This window comes from Anser cygnoides, chromosome 7 (assembly GCF_040182565.1).
Source record: "Anser cygnoides isolate HZ-2024a breed goose chromosome 7, Taihu_goose_T2T_genome, whole genome shotgun sequence".
NCBI classification, from domain to species: Eukaryota; Metazoa; Chordata; class Aves; order Anseriformes; family Anatidae; genus Anser; species Anser cygnoides.
The window spans coordinates 34,225,407-34,240,782 of NC_089879.1; the positions used below are offsets into that span (position 1 = coordinate 34,225,407).

At 41.1% G+C, this 15,376-nt stretch overlaps 1 protein-coding gene across 13 annotated transcripts in view; it reads right to left on the reverse strand.

Moving 5' to 3' along the window:
- ZMIZ1 (zinc finger MIZ-type containing 1) overlaps positions 1-15,376 on the reverse strand; it is a 352,884-nt gene that overhangs the window by 313,121 nt on the left and 24,387 nt on the right. The window lies entirely within an intron of this gene.

The window sequence follows — 15,376 nt, forward strand, 5'->3', positions numbered from 1 at the left end:
TAGCTGTGCAAACGGACAGTAAGCATTGATACGTCTCAGAAGGATCCACTCCTCCAAAATTGTTTTCAAGCCCTTAGGACTCTCTCCCCCTCCTCCCTCTTTTTTATTACTATTTTTAATTCAAAATTAGAATCCGTACAGACTATTTCCTTGACCAAGTCTTCAAGAGTTGAAACTCAGCAACACTCTGGGAGAATGCCCAAAACGCAAATAAAAAGCAGAGAACTTCTATCCAACAGAGCTCTGCTGTCCATTTCCTGAACACCTAACTATCCAACAAATTACAGCCAATTAAGTTTTTGTTTACAGTGATGCTCAAGTTTAAAAAAAAAAAAACGGCATTCCTCCAAACGTATTAAAATAATTAGTCCATCCACAAACACCACTGGAAATTGCCTTGGGTTTCCCCAAAGGACTTGAGCTTTGTTATTTTATGTAATTATAGTAATCAAGAGATCCTTACCAGGTACTGGAAACATTAGGCTGGTTAAAATAGAGAAGACTTAAGGAATTGAGTTCTTATTCACAACTCCTAGGTTCTTCCTTTCCATTTCACGCTCAAAATACAAAAGCAGATTTTAGTCACACTTAAAGAGAAAATCAGCATTTCAGCTGTTTATTCTAAGCTGTTTCAAGCCTGAAATCCTCACCTATGCCAAAGAAAAAGCAAGGTCATAACTATCAGCATCACACTGCAAGCATCCTAAAGCCAAAGCACAGCTTCTATATGCAACCTAAAATTACAGCCATGAATCCAGAAAGGTGAGCATACCAGCCAGAAGATAACAGGACTAGCAACCCTAAAACACTATTTTTCAAATTTGCAGTTTTCAAAATGTAAGCCCGGTAATAAATAAGTACTCAGAACCTTAACCATCCTTTCCCAGTGCTATTAGCTTTTCACCATCAATCTGAAACAATTTGCTTTAAAGTGAAGAAAATGTTCCTGACGAAAATATATATACATATACATATATATATGTAATTGAAAACATGGTTTAACACCTGATGACGCAAACAAGCTTTATTTTATTTGCAAGGAAACTCTGCTGACACTGTTGACTACACAGGCACTTAAATTTACACATCAGAGCACAAGCAAAATCCCTGCTGTACTGTAGTCAATCACATTTCTGACAATGACTTCAGTGGAACCCATATCGTAAGTGCTGGCTGCATCAGATCGATAGTTTCCAGAGACCTGATTTTTCTTTTCCTATACCACTCCTTTAAAGAGCAAGTAAGGTGCCCTGACATTTATGGCTTTAAGAAAACCACAAAAACTTGGAATTAACGTGGTGGAAATGCTCGCCCGAAGTTGCAATGAACAAATCAGAAAATACTTCATGGAACGTCTCATCATGATTACACATTAATTATCATTAACGAAAGCAGGTCAAGTCATAATTTTACAAAGTCTTCCATTCACACTGTGTCTTTCTTGAAGAGAGGTAGAGGAATGAAGTGGAGACACAGCCAGCGTGCCTTGCAACAGCTCCTGCAGAAGGGCCAGGCACACGCCTCCTTGTGCTGCCCGCAGTGCTTCCCTTCGCATGGCACTCCTCTTTGCACCCGTACTGCAGTAACGTATATTGAAGTATATTTTTCTCAAAAGAGTTGAGCTCTCCCAGAAATGTCTATGAATGCTACGTTACGGCATTTTGGGATAAGGCAGCACCAGCATGTGTTTCTGTGCTTAAAGCACAACATACATTTGGTAAACAGGCTGTGAGCTCCAAAGGCAGGCTGGTTAATTTAAACAGAAGGTCTACGCAGCTTTCCAGATGACTCTGGGTAAAGAATCCAGAAGCATCTACTGCCAGTGGTATTCCCTGAAGTTAAGGGACTGCTTCAGGATTAAGCATTCACTGAAGTGCTTTGCTGGGTGGAACAATAGCTAATGAGTTAGATATTTAAAAAAACGCCACTGTCAATCTCTTTCACTATGAGTAACATTTTTAAGTAGACCAACAGACTCCAACTCTTGACTTTCTGCCAGAGAGCTTTTGCAGTATGTTTCTCTCCTAAAAAGTTATCTCTGAAGGTTAAAACAAGCTTGACAATAATAGTCAGATGGCACTTATCTGCACAACAAACTCAGTTACAAGCCATCAATATTTATTAGATATAAATCTCAAGCCCTCTTGAAAGTTATAACAAGTTATATAAATTAATCTTGCTCAAGATACTCATCAGCATATTTTCTAACTTTAACATCATTAAAACGGCATTCACCAAGTACCCCTTGTCATAGTCAGCAGCTGTTGGCACTTAGCTTTCTGCACCTTAATCTTGTATTTGGCTATGCTAACGAAATTAATATTCTGGTTTCCTTTCTCTTCTCACATTTAAGCTCCAAGGCAAAGGAAATGGATGTTTCAAGGAAAAAAAAAATAAAAGAAGTAATTTATTACTAACATGTAGAATTTGCACAGATCTGAGGAAAACAAAGCATTTACATGATAGGTTTTTTAAAAGTGCAACAAATTCAGAAAGGGCTTTCAACTACAGTTTAAACCTTTGGATCTTCCAAAAAATAGTTGCATAAGTATTTGAGAAAGACTACAGCAAGTGATACCTTTAGAAAGAAGGAACAGATCTTTATGGTGCTCTTTAAAACTTCACTATTAAACTGTACAGTCATCAGATGTTTTCGCCAGTAATTAAGTCACTACACGAAGAAGAGAGCTACAGACCAAGTTCCCTGTCTTCCCTAAAGCTCAAAATGCTACTGTATGATATACTTACAGGTTTCTGCTCTCCTCATAAAATTATTATGCCACCGAAGACGATCCTAAACCAACCTCCTGTTAGGAGGTACAGAGGCTGCAATAAAAGCAAACCAGAAGAACACCTGAGGGATTTGAGTTTAATTCAGCAGCTGATGATATTTAAGCATATGGTCAATGTAAGCACTTTTCTGAATAAGGACAAAATTAGCATGTGCTTGACTCAACTTGAGCTCAAACAGCCTTAAAAATTGACTCAAAAATGACAGAATTGGTTGTTACACATACAGACTCAAATGCACTCTAGCTGTTCTAAAAACTTAGTTTTTAGAGTAACAAAGACACTGTCCTGTCTTCTATAGGTTGCCTACGGACATTCATTGATTGCCCCTACTGATTGAAGGTTAAAACGTTTTTTGAAGAAAAGCACACACCCCCACACAGACCATCCAATACTGAGGATTTATCTCCAGGCAAATGGATCAAAGGCAACGATACGCACTTAACTCTTCTGACCCAACGTGAAGGCTGCAATCTGAGAGATGCTTCTTCCACAGGAAAGAAATCGAATCAACCCATCCAGAGGTTTTAAAGAGTTTTAGGAGAACTTAGATAAGTTGTAATGGTTTAATACAACAGTAAACCTTAAAGAAAAAATTCTAAACTTTCACCTAACACATCTTCTGATGCCTGTAACTAAAACACTCTTAATGCACTCCTCAGAAAAAAAAGTCTTAAAATACAGTGTACACGAGTGTGCAGTGGCTGGAAGGCAACAGCGTAATTGTGGGGTGCCAGGAAGCTCCATAAAACAACTTAGATACCTAAGTGTTATCATCACCTTGTCAAGAATGATCATTTAGCAGTGTCTCTCTTCCCTGAAACACCCAGAGAAAACTAAGGCTAAATTCCAAGAACACTGGATAGATGATATATTTTGAAGAGGAAAACAAGACAAAGGCAACCTCATCTTACTCCAGCTCTTCTCCTTCTTGGAGAATTTTAAAAGTTTTAAAAGCCGTCTCTTTGGTTATTACTACATATTTGTCTTTCCATCTCAAGAAGATATGAAAATCGGTCGTAATTCAAGGCTAATTCGGTCTCTAATTAGTTTGCAATCTTAATGGCCCTGATCCTATGTGTTAAAACTAATTTTTATCATGCCTGATACTTCATGGATATATCGTGTTCTTGCTAATCTGGATCAGCACTTTTGGCAAGATTTTAATATGAGCAGAATAGTATAGAGGCAAGAAATTTTAAATATCAGATCATCTTCTGACAATGCACCAGAGAGCAAACAGATGGAAATAAAGCAGTTAAGTTCATCCAAGGGAGAGAAGCCATCTTCCCAAAGGAGAATTTGGGAAGATAACCTCTAGTCCTTTTGGAATTCTGTGTACAGATTGGCGTTTAACCTTAGAAAGGGAGAGAAACCCCTTATCAATACAAAACTGCTCACTATCAGTTTTTCTTAGAACTGCACTTGAGAACTGCCCAGAGTAAAACAGAACACAGACCCTCTTTATTCTTCTACCTGGCTTACAATGATTTGCCTTTTACAGAATGGTGCAGGCAGATTACCAGCGCGTGGAATAAATGTTTTATCGGAACAAGTCTGGTCTGAGTGCATTCTCCACCAGTGAGACAGCCACAACAGACAGACCATCGTGTCAAGACAGCCAATGAGATGCAAAATTCTGTGTGTATATGTAACATATAGTCCTATCTTCCATCATCAGAAACTGCACAAAAAAAGCAGCTTCAAGTTCACTCTAGTCTGAGCAATTTGCCTTGGATGCATTTTATGAAGTCAGGATGTTCTCAGCTGATTGGTATTATCTCAGTGGAGCAGTGGGTCAGCGTAATGGCAAACCACTTAGCCTCTGGAGAGAAGTTGATTTCCAAGATGTGACCAGTGGCAGCCAGCTAACGGCCACGTGTTCATCAGCCCCATTACAAAGCCACCACAAGGCTTGGCACCACCACACTATTTTCAGGAACAACGCCAGATGTACTTTCAGAGTCTCTTCTAACCAAATCATTAATTCTGAAATAATGATTCCACCAACCCCTATGCAAGGAAAGCCAGAGGACCAGAGCACGTATTCAGTCTAACCCAGATTTTTTATTATGAACTGGACTCCAAGCTTCCTTTCATGTAACACTCAGCCAACTGAGCAGTTTTATAAGGTGCCACAGGAATGTATTTCCTGCTATCTGAAACACATCACTTCTAGAGCACATGAACGACAGTTTGTGTCAAATTTCTACAATAAACTAAGAGAGCTGTCAAGTTTGATGGCATATTAGTTTGTCACTTGTAACAGGAAAGCTGTGTGATCAGATTAGACAATGCAACATAATTTAATAATTTTATCATCTATTCTTCTTGACATCACCATATATTCCTCATCATTTCATCTGCCTGTGAGACTATGTGCCAGATAGAGCCCTGCTTTTGAAAGAAAACTAAAACGAATACTGTCTACCCATACACAAACACAACTGTTTAACCCATAAAAGGAAAGATAAGCTTTACAAAAATGAAACAAATATGAATCAAATCCAACTAAAAATCCAAATCTCATTTCTGGAAACTCTTACACACAAGTTCAGATCAGCTCTTCTAAAGGGCTAATGCAGAATGAAATCTATTTAGGCAATTCCGCTCACATTAGAATACACCAAGTGTACTTACAGAGCTTTAACCAAACTCACAGGAACAAGGTCTCAAACACAGACTCTCTGCACGGGATGAAATATAGAAAGAAACTGAAAGGTAGAGCAAGAAAGAGGAAAAAAGTAAAACCATATCATACTAAAAAGTTTCTGACAAAGTCATTTTAAGAAAGTCAAATATGTAGATAATATCATAAGTATGTCCAATTATTCTGGGTTAAAGAAAAAGATAATTATCAGTGAGTTGAATGAGGGTCGGCACCTACATTTAAACCATCGAGTATGTTTACAGTACAGCTAGCAAATCATCACATGCACATATTCACAAGAAAAGTTTGGACTTGCATTACAGCTTTCTTCCTAAACGCAGCTGCCAATTCCAGGGCTCTGAGGAAAGTGGGAACAGACGAGAGGTGAGCAGATAGGTTTAAGACCACAGGAGGAGTTAAAAATACACCAAGTACACTAGTTAGAACTGGAATTAAAATCTTCCTGAGAAATACTGTTTCCAGTGTCCTTTACTTTGTGTGTAACTCTTTTCAAGCTGCAGAAGGGATAAAAACCAAAATCTTTTGCTTTGATTCTTGTGCATTTGGCCTATCATCTGGGGAAGAAATGATTTTACTATTCAAATATTACTGCTTTTTATAAAGCTGAAAAAATGTCTCTTGGATATGTGCAGCCCCCCCCCCCCCCTTATTTTTTTTGCACATGAACCACAACCCTTCATTCTATGCTGTTGTGGGACGCTAGGTGTTGATGTGCACTGCAAATTACCAGGACAGATGACTTATAAGATTATATGAGGCATTTGATCCACAGCTTAGAGATGCAGCAATTCCTGTCAATGCTCAGGAAAAAAACTTCTGTTCACCCTCCCTAAAACTGCTGGCATGCCCAAACAGTCCTAGGTATTCACCACCGGTATTCACACAGCAACACCACTAGGCTATACTGGGCACCAGTGAATCAGCACGCTTATTACCTTGCCTCCTCTGCAGGTGTTCACAACTAAAAACTGCTTTTGGACAGGGCACAAGCAATCCCAGAGGGGCAAAACGGGCCAAAGACTTTTCTCCAAACTTCTGCCAGTTCATCACAGCTCAAAAGAACCATTGCAGCTGTAATGACAGCAAACCCAGGAGTGTGAGTATGGCATTATCAAGCTACAAACTACCGAAAAAAGCTGGGTTATGCTCAAAAAAAGTCCTCTTTAAGTCTGGAATCTGCCCACAGAGAATCAGTCTATCAATTTTTTAAAGGGTATTTCTTTTAACTAAACTCCTGTAATACATTTTATGCATTGTTATATTACTAATAATTTCCATGGGATTTCAGGCATGAGACTTACCAGCTACCTCCTCCCTGGTGTGGGGGTAGGGAGAAGGAGAAGTGATTACGCTTTGAAGTTCGTATATAAAATATCTGCATGCTCATTTTATTGATTTTTTGAGGATCGTTTTATTTCTCTACGTTTTTGGAGTTACTCAAAACTTCTCCTGAGAGGCGGGTTGGTTTTTTTGTTTGTTTGTTTGTTGTAAAGAATCTTACCCCTCAATTTACTTTACGAGAAGTTCTCAGGAGCCTCTGCTACTCGAGGGATCTCTCAGAAATGGTGCAGGAATATGCCCTTTTTCACAGACGCTTCAGAATGTGTGGAGCAGCTTCCAAGGACCTATACCTCCAAATTTTCATTTTACCCTCCATTTAGAGGTAAGATTTTGTCAAAATCTAAACAAGAAAAAAAAAAAAAAACACCAACATTTTCGTCAAAGCTTTTAAAGAGCAGGAATTAACAGCAGCTCTGTGCAGCAGGGGCACGTCCTCCCCTGCAACAGCACAGCTCAAAGTGCACTTGCACACTTGCCATACCCAGCTTGCAAGGAGTTACAACTGGGAAAAAATTTAGGCCAGCTTTGGCCCGGAGCCACCCAAAGCTATTGCTACTGCGATGCAAAGTCACAAATTCATCCCTATTATGCACAAGTATTTCATTTGTGTTTCTGCAAACCTGATTTTGTTACGGGAGTGTGAAGATCAGGGCTCAAACATCAACTGAAGGAAAGCGTAAATCAGTGCAGCCCACGACAAAAGCTTGTGTTCCTCACAACGCAGCAGCTGAGGGTGTTCGAATTCAAACTTCCTTATCAGTGTTTACTCTTAGCAAACTAGCATGTTTATCTTTCCTTTATGCTGCAGATATTTGTGCCACTTTCCAGCTGTTTATGTAATTGTGACCTAAACCAACGTTGACAGGGATTTGCAACATACCCGCTTGATTTTTTCGAGCAGCTGCTCTAAGACTAGGAAGTCTTTCAAATGATTTAGTCTAAAGATACAGAGAAATCCTGATTTACTAAGCAGTTTAAAACACAAACATGAAAAAACACATTTGGGAGGACCGGAAAAGCCACTCAACTGGTTCTCCTGATGCCTCCCCAGTACAGGTTGTTAATTGGGATACTAAACCATGGCCTCGCTCTGGTTTTAGCACAGGCTCCTTGACGACTAGTTCTGCTTTCAATTTCCATCAGAAGTATTATTACAAATGAATCGCTCGCTGTGTAGTAGCTGATTATAGCATTACATTTCTGATGTGATACCACCGTGTAACAAAGCAACATATTTAAAACTGAAGTTGGCTTTTAACCACTATTTCCATTACTAAACATTAAAAAGGTGCAGTTATCATTTCAGCCACCAACAGAAACTGCAAGGAAGACCACATATGTAGTGAGCATAAGAGACAGAAGTGACAGAAATTGATAAAAACTTCATCGCATGGCTGACATGCCATATATCAAAGCCCTAAATCTCATTCTCTGCTTGCCTCCAATTTCCATCAAAGCCTGCCAGCTGCACATTTATTGAGAAGTTTGTGATCTGACAGCCACTGTATTACCAACATTAATGATGCATCAGTCTCTAGAATTACTGGGGAAACAGTCCAATTGATTTTATTATTATACAGAGTTCCTCACATTTCATTTCAGGCAGCTTCCTACCACAAATTTTAGCAATAACTAAAAACGCTACACAGCTGATGCACAAAACACTAAGGCGAAATATGGTTACCGCAGCCTCACACCACTCCGTTCTCCCTCCAGGAGAGCTCCAAATCACTCAGATACCACTGTGTAACCCGTGAGTTATGGGTGTATAACTAAAAGGGCTTACACAGTATGGTGTGATAAACAGTGCACCACTAATATTCACTAATTTGCCCAAGCAAGCTACAAATAGACCCACCGTGCCTTCAGCTCCCAGAAAAGCAGTTTCCCTAAAGTCTTATAAATCCCAGCTGTTGACGACATAAAATCATGGGTGTGGAAGAGTGTATAACTTACATTGCCATATAGACTGAAATTGTTTCCACAGGTATCATGAAGAACAGGCACACATTTTTGTGTAGCAAATAGCCCAATTTACACTGTCCTTTTCATCCAAAACTTTCTCCACTGAAAACAAAATAAATCAGATAACACAACTATCACAGCTACTAAAATGATGCCATAATGCAATACAACAAATCAAGTCGTAGTGGCTTTTTTAAGCCATAACCACATATTGTAAATATATACCCAAGTTCAAATTTCAAGTATGTGGGAAGGGATCTCCCAGAAATACCCAGGATCTATTGCCATACGTCCCCGAACTCACTATGTCCTTTCCCCCCAGCCCCATTGAGCCTGGCAACGAAACCCACCAGAGGATTACTCTTGTCACTTCTAAGATTTGAAAGAGAACAAATAAAAGCTGTCATACTTTTAAGAAGAGACATTTAAAGGTTCCATAACACCTTAAAAAGCAAAAGTTAAATACAGTTTTCCTTCTCTATTTTTTAATCTCTTAACTTCATCTTTTCCCAAGTCCCAAACAACATTTTCCAGCGTTTGTAGTTAAAATAAGTGAGTAAACCACCATTAAGTCAAGGTCTGTAACAGTGGCAAGATGAAGACAGATGGGACAAACAAGAACTGCTGTAATGTAGAGTAAGATCCTTTCCCATTTACCTTTCTTCCCTTTTTTTTTTTGTTTTTAAACTTGACAACAGCAATTTAGTCGTTTTGAGTTTTGTAAGAAATGAATTAGAGTTATTAAAGTAGATGGATTTTCAAACAGATCAATACGAATGCTTTAAAAAAAATGCTACAAAAGACAGTACCATATCTAGTTCTATAGAAACTCCTCCCTAACTCCATAGCGAGATCTCGAATTACAAGCAACGTAGAAAAAGAGCTCATCACCAGCAAACGCACAGAGGGAATAAGAAACTGCTTCTAGATACAGAACAGCCCAGACCTTACACAAACAAGTCGTAGGAAATGCTGCTCCTATTTTTTTTTCTTATTTTCTGGCAATCCACTATTTTTAGAGGTGTGCAACACATCCTTCTCCGTGGAAGATATATGAGGTTTCCTTAACCTGCTTTCTACTCTCAGACTCCGCTCTCCAAGCAAAGAGTGAACATACCCAGAAGAATTACCTGTATTACAGTATGGTCTTGAATGGATCCTGGTTTTTACTGCATGCTCCGATTCACAAATTTGGAGGTAAATCCCTGCTCCAGACTGCTCACCTGACACGTGCCAGAGGAGCAGTTTGGCTGCTGCTGATTCTTTACAGATCACAGCCTGCAACGCCAAGAGCAAATGAAACGGATCCCAGCTCACTTCAGTACAGGCAACCGGTTCAGCAGTTCAGCTGCTCCCAAACAGGAGCAGAAATGTCGGAGGAAGGGGCAGTGCAGACCAGCCGTTCTAAGCAGGAAATAGTAGAGACAAGCCTGAAGCCGGAGGTTTGGTTTATGTTTCTTGTTTTGTTTTGTTTTAAATGCTATCTACTTATCCACTTAAACATGTATAAAACTTTCACCCATGTTCATTCCCGTCTTCAAAAGTTAAAGGCACCTCATCAGAATTCCCTTTTGGAGTACCCAAAAGAGCAAGCAAACCAGGCAGGAAAACACAATTGGTTCAAGGAAGCAGACCTTTCCAAGTATCTTCCTGATGGGAATGGGCATAAATTTAAACATCCATGGACAGCGTAGAGAAAAGTCACAAGTACAGCTTCTACATTACTGGCGCAACTTACATTTACAGCACACACATTAAAAAAAAAATCACAATCATTATTTTGCAACGCATGTAACAGGCTAAACGCAGGCAACTCTAATAGGGAATTCATTAACTTGGGAACAAACAGTTCCTATAATTAGTTACCAGAAAATATTCAACATGCATTTACAGGTTTATTCTTGAACCACTAAGTGCAACTCTAGGCACTAAGGTTGAACACCACGGAGGGGGGAGGAGGGGAACAAAAACCCGAAGTAGTCTAACCACCACCAGTTACTCTATTATTCCCTAGATCAAGAATTAAGCGACACTTAGGCTATTTATTTGTGCATACAGCCGATTCTGTTTGTTAGAAAGCTGTTTTCCAACATGCAAATTGACTTCTTCTGTAAGTCAAACACTAGCATGAGCAAGCTGATAAAAATCACGTTAAACTGGGGCTTTTATCTCGCTTATACAGCTGGTGTAGATGCATGCAATCATACTGCTATTAATGTTTCACATTATTAAAAAGACTGCTTAAGTGGAAAGTACTTAATATTCATGAAGTCTCTTTAGCATCTGATTAGGTTCTTCCCCTTCCTCTGCCTCATGATTAATTTATTACATTTTTTACCTGGGCCAAAAACCTAACTATGAAACTACCTTTATTTTGCATTTAGCACACACTTAACATGGCTAAATAGAAAAGGATTTCTATTCCTTCAGAAGCCTAAAAGGAATAGTTATTCAGTAGAGAAGCATACTGAGCTTGCAGTTTAAACCAACAAATGCTTTTAACATACATTGATGTATGGCAAAAGCAAGTTACACCAACAATCTGGTCTGATAAGCCATTATTACATATTATTACATTAATAATTAGGCTCCTGGGGATGGACAGGAAGTATATATAAATGGAAAATGAGCCCTTGGAGACTTCACGGACCAATGGAAGCCTTAGACCCTGCATCCTCAAAGCAGAAGTTCAAATACCGTCATGGCAACCATATGCAGATTATCCTATGTCAAATAAATCATACCTTATGCCAAATAGAAGCACAGGGCAGTGCATGAGGGGGACATAATAATGGAAGTCCTGATTTGACCAACACATAGGAGGATGATGAAGTTACTTATTATACATCAGACAGCTTTCTGAGAACTTACAGAGCCTGTGTCCTTAAAGTATTTATCAACTTGATTTCCTAAAAAAACTCATCCCACTGAAATTGATCCTCTAGCTGTACCCTTCAAGAGGCCGTGAAATGGAAGACGACTCACCTGACTTTAAAGGAAACCACAACCATGGGTTGTGTCCTCTGCCAATTAAACCCCCACCTCTTTGAACTTCTGGGCCACCTCCTCCCCTAACGTTTACAGATTTTTCATATTTCATTTGTCAGGTAAACACAGAAGAATTTCCAACTACAGCTCTGAAGAATCAGGAGCACTGAATGCTTGGCAAACAACGCTTGCCCAGTTGATGCATTTTCAGCTGTGCCAGACCTAGGCCTCAGTCAGTCCCGTTCTCTCCCCCAGCAGCTGCGGTGTACCTGCCCTGTGCCTTTGGACACTGAAGTTGTCATTAAAAGCAATACTTGGGAGAAACGCAAACCTTTTGCTTGGGTGGGCCTAATTTTAGCCTCTGTATACCATGTCTGATCTTTCCATATGGTGTTTCTAACTACCTTTATTACTCGTATTCCCAAATGCCCCGGGGAGCGTGCCAGGCCCGGCCATTACACAGCATGAGGCAACAACCCTGGCAGCACGTGGAGGCAGCACCTCACCAGGATCCCTCAGTTTAAAAAAAAAATCAGCCACTTTTCAGCTTTTTTTGTTTAAGAAAAAGAATCTTAGAACACCTTAAGACTGATTTTAAGAGCTGAAAAAGAGAGGACTGAAATAGCTTTAAGTTCATCTCCTCAGCAGTAATAAACAAGGCCTAAGAGTTGGAGGCAAAGTTAACCACAACCCTGGGACTCAATCCAAGTCTCCCATGACAATAGGAAAACATTAGAACAGTAACATTCAAAATATTATTCAACTTTTAAAGGCTTAGCACAGTTCAAAGTCTCCTTTGTGGAACAGCACTTTTGAAAATGTCGGTCGCCTTCCAGGGAGCATTTCCTCCTCATCACGCACAGCGTCATTTCTGCAAGGAGGAACGCCGCCGCTTGGCTGAGCCAGGCAGGGGGAAAGTCCTTAAAATGACTGCAGAATTCTTAAAAGCTGGTAAAAGGCCTAATCCTATATAATGATTTACAAAGCGACAAGTGAAACAGATCTACTGCGACAGGCTGAAAGCAGACCAAGGTAAATAAAATTGCTGCTCGCATGGTCACAGCCTCACAGCCAACTGCAAAGGCAAGAGCAGGAACCCACAGACCCACACTAGGAGTTTTTTCACCCACCCATGCACCCCTCATGGTCTACACAGAGGGGAAACAGACCAAGCAACTTCAGAGAGTCAGGCAATCCTCCCAAGGCACCATTGCAGTTCTCACACAAACCCTCTTTGCATGGCAATCCCAGATTAAAAAGGCACAACTAATTTCTCCCTTACCCCACAAAAACAGCGAAAATAAAAATAAACCTACACCTAAGAGCTCTGTACGTCAGTTTTATTCATTAAGCTTGCAACTGCGGCACGGCAGCTGCAACACACAGAGGCAGCGCACAGCGCCAAGTATGTGCAGCCCAAGCACGCTGAGTATTTCTCTGGCCAGCAATTGCGATGTGGGTCAGCAAGGCCTGGCGCTACTTATTTACGTCTTTTTCATATATAGAAGACACAGGCCCACATTTAACCATTTGTTTGCTGTAAGGCACCCGAGGCAGCCCCTTGCCTGTCTGCACCCTGCAGTTACAGGGGTGCCAGGGCTGGCTTTCCCCACTAGAGCAAACCCACTCGGCTTCCAGCTGTGCAGCAAAATGCAGCCAAATGGGGGACCAGCTGCTTGTCCCCCCTGCCATAGCATCAGGCCCCCAAAACTAGCACCCTGTTCCTCCTAGATGGCGCTTCCAATCCCTCCCTCCTCACAGCTGGTGTGGGCTACCTCCTACCCCAGCACGGCAATACTGAACGGGTTTAAGGAGTGCCCCCACCGCACCACCACCATGCCAGAGACTACAAGCAGGTCACTGGCTGCCAAGGTCATCTTGTTTGTGGAAAAAATAAATGAAAACATTAAGACCCTAATATGGTAAAAACACAGCAACAGCAATGAGGAAACATAAGCTTAATGCCTCCTCTAACACTCACTTAAAAACACCATTGAAGTCAGCTGACTCAGTCATATGACTTGGCAAAACTACCATTCATTAAAACAGTTTGGGGGTAAATTCAGCCTGATTTCAGACTTGCTCCTGCATTTTGTACTCTGCGCTGTTAAACCTCATCTCCGAGTAGAAAGCAGTCAATTAATTGAACTGGGGTTTCAAAACTGATCCTGGGCAGAGCCAGCCGCCCCTCCTGCCTGCCAGGTTGTTTGGGCACGCTGCAGCACCTCCAGCAACAGCGTGGGACAAGCCTGGGTGCAGCAGCAGTGCCCAGCCCGAGCCCCCTTTCCTGCAGGGAGCATATAAATTTTTCTTCATCTGAGTCTTAACTACTGTTTGTCCGCAGACTTGTAAAATACACTAAAGAAACGCTTAATGAGACACTGATCTGGCATCCAAATGTTCTCCCCCATCCAGCCCCCCCGGCGGGCCGTTGCCTGAGCAGCACAGGCACCGAGGCTGCCGTTTGTTTGCCAGTTCTCCACGGAAGGAAGGAAGGAAAGTGGGCGGGTGGGCGAGAGCTGGAGCCGGCACAGCGTCGGCACATGGCTGGCATGCACATGTCTGCAGCTGCTCGCTACTAAAAAATATACGTCTGTACACACACACAAAATGCACTCAAAGCACAAATGAAGACAGCAGGTTGCTAGGACAGCACTGCTTCCTTTGTACCAGGAGCTAAAAAAATAAGTAAAAGTCACAGCTCTCGAGAGGACTGACATACACTGTGCTTATGAGACCCTACAGAAACACGATGAGCCCCATCTTTCACATTTCCAGGTAGTCAAGCACCTGCACATCTAGTGAGTTCTCCATTTACTCATCTAACAATACTGCTTTGAAACTAGCTTCTGCACCAAAACAGGGGAAGTCCAGGCAAAAGTTGGAAGAAAGATTGCATAATTAACCCCATTTTATTACTGGGACAGGCAGGCACTTGGAGCCTAAGCAATCTGTTCAAAGTTACTTGAGAAGTCTGCAGGGGAAGAATTAGCTGAATCAGACAACCGCAGCCCTGAGTTCAGTGACCCAAAGCCAAACCTCCTGCCCTCCAACCGAACACTTAACTCTTGCCGAGAGCGCCCCAGTAGTTCGACAAGAGACAAGCACGGGTCTGGAAACCGGCTGTTACCTGGCCTGCTGCTGCTGGAAGGAATCATGCATGTGGCCAGGTTTGCGTTCTCTGAACACATCTTGTTGCAGCACGGGGCTTTGCAGTATTTTTAATAAAAAACGTATTTTCAAAAGTACTTTAAATATTTTAGAAACCTGAAATAGGTTCCAGACTGCAAATATTTACACACATTCTTAACTTTATGTGCAAGGAGTTCAACTAAGTTCAAATAACCATTTTTATGTCTAACCTTAACTATGTACATAAATATTTACAGGATTGTGACTTTGATTTTCCTTCCTTGCGCTCACTGCATCACCTGGTTCTCGAGTGGCTGGGGTCAAGGAAGGGAGCTGCTTTCTCAGTTTCATGCATTAGCCCTATCCTGCATTGCCTGGCTTGCAAACAGAGGAGGAGCAACATGGAAATCCAAAACCCAAAACCCCAAGCTGCTTTTAAGTGGTTAGCATTCTGCAAACACATCGTCAAAGAGCTAGACTAGAGCTTCA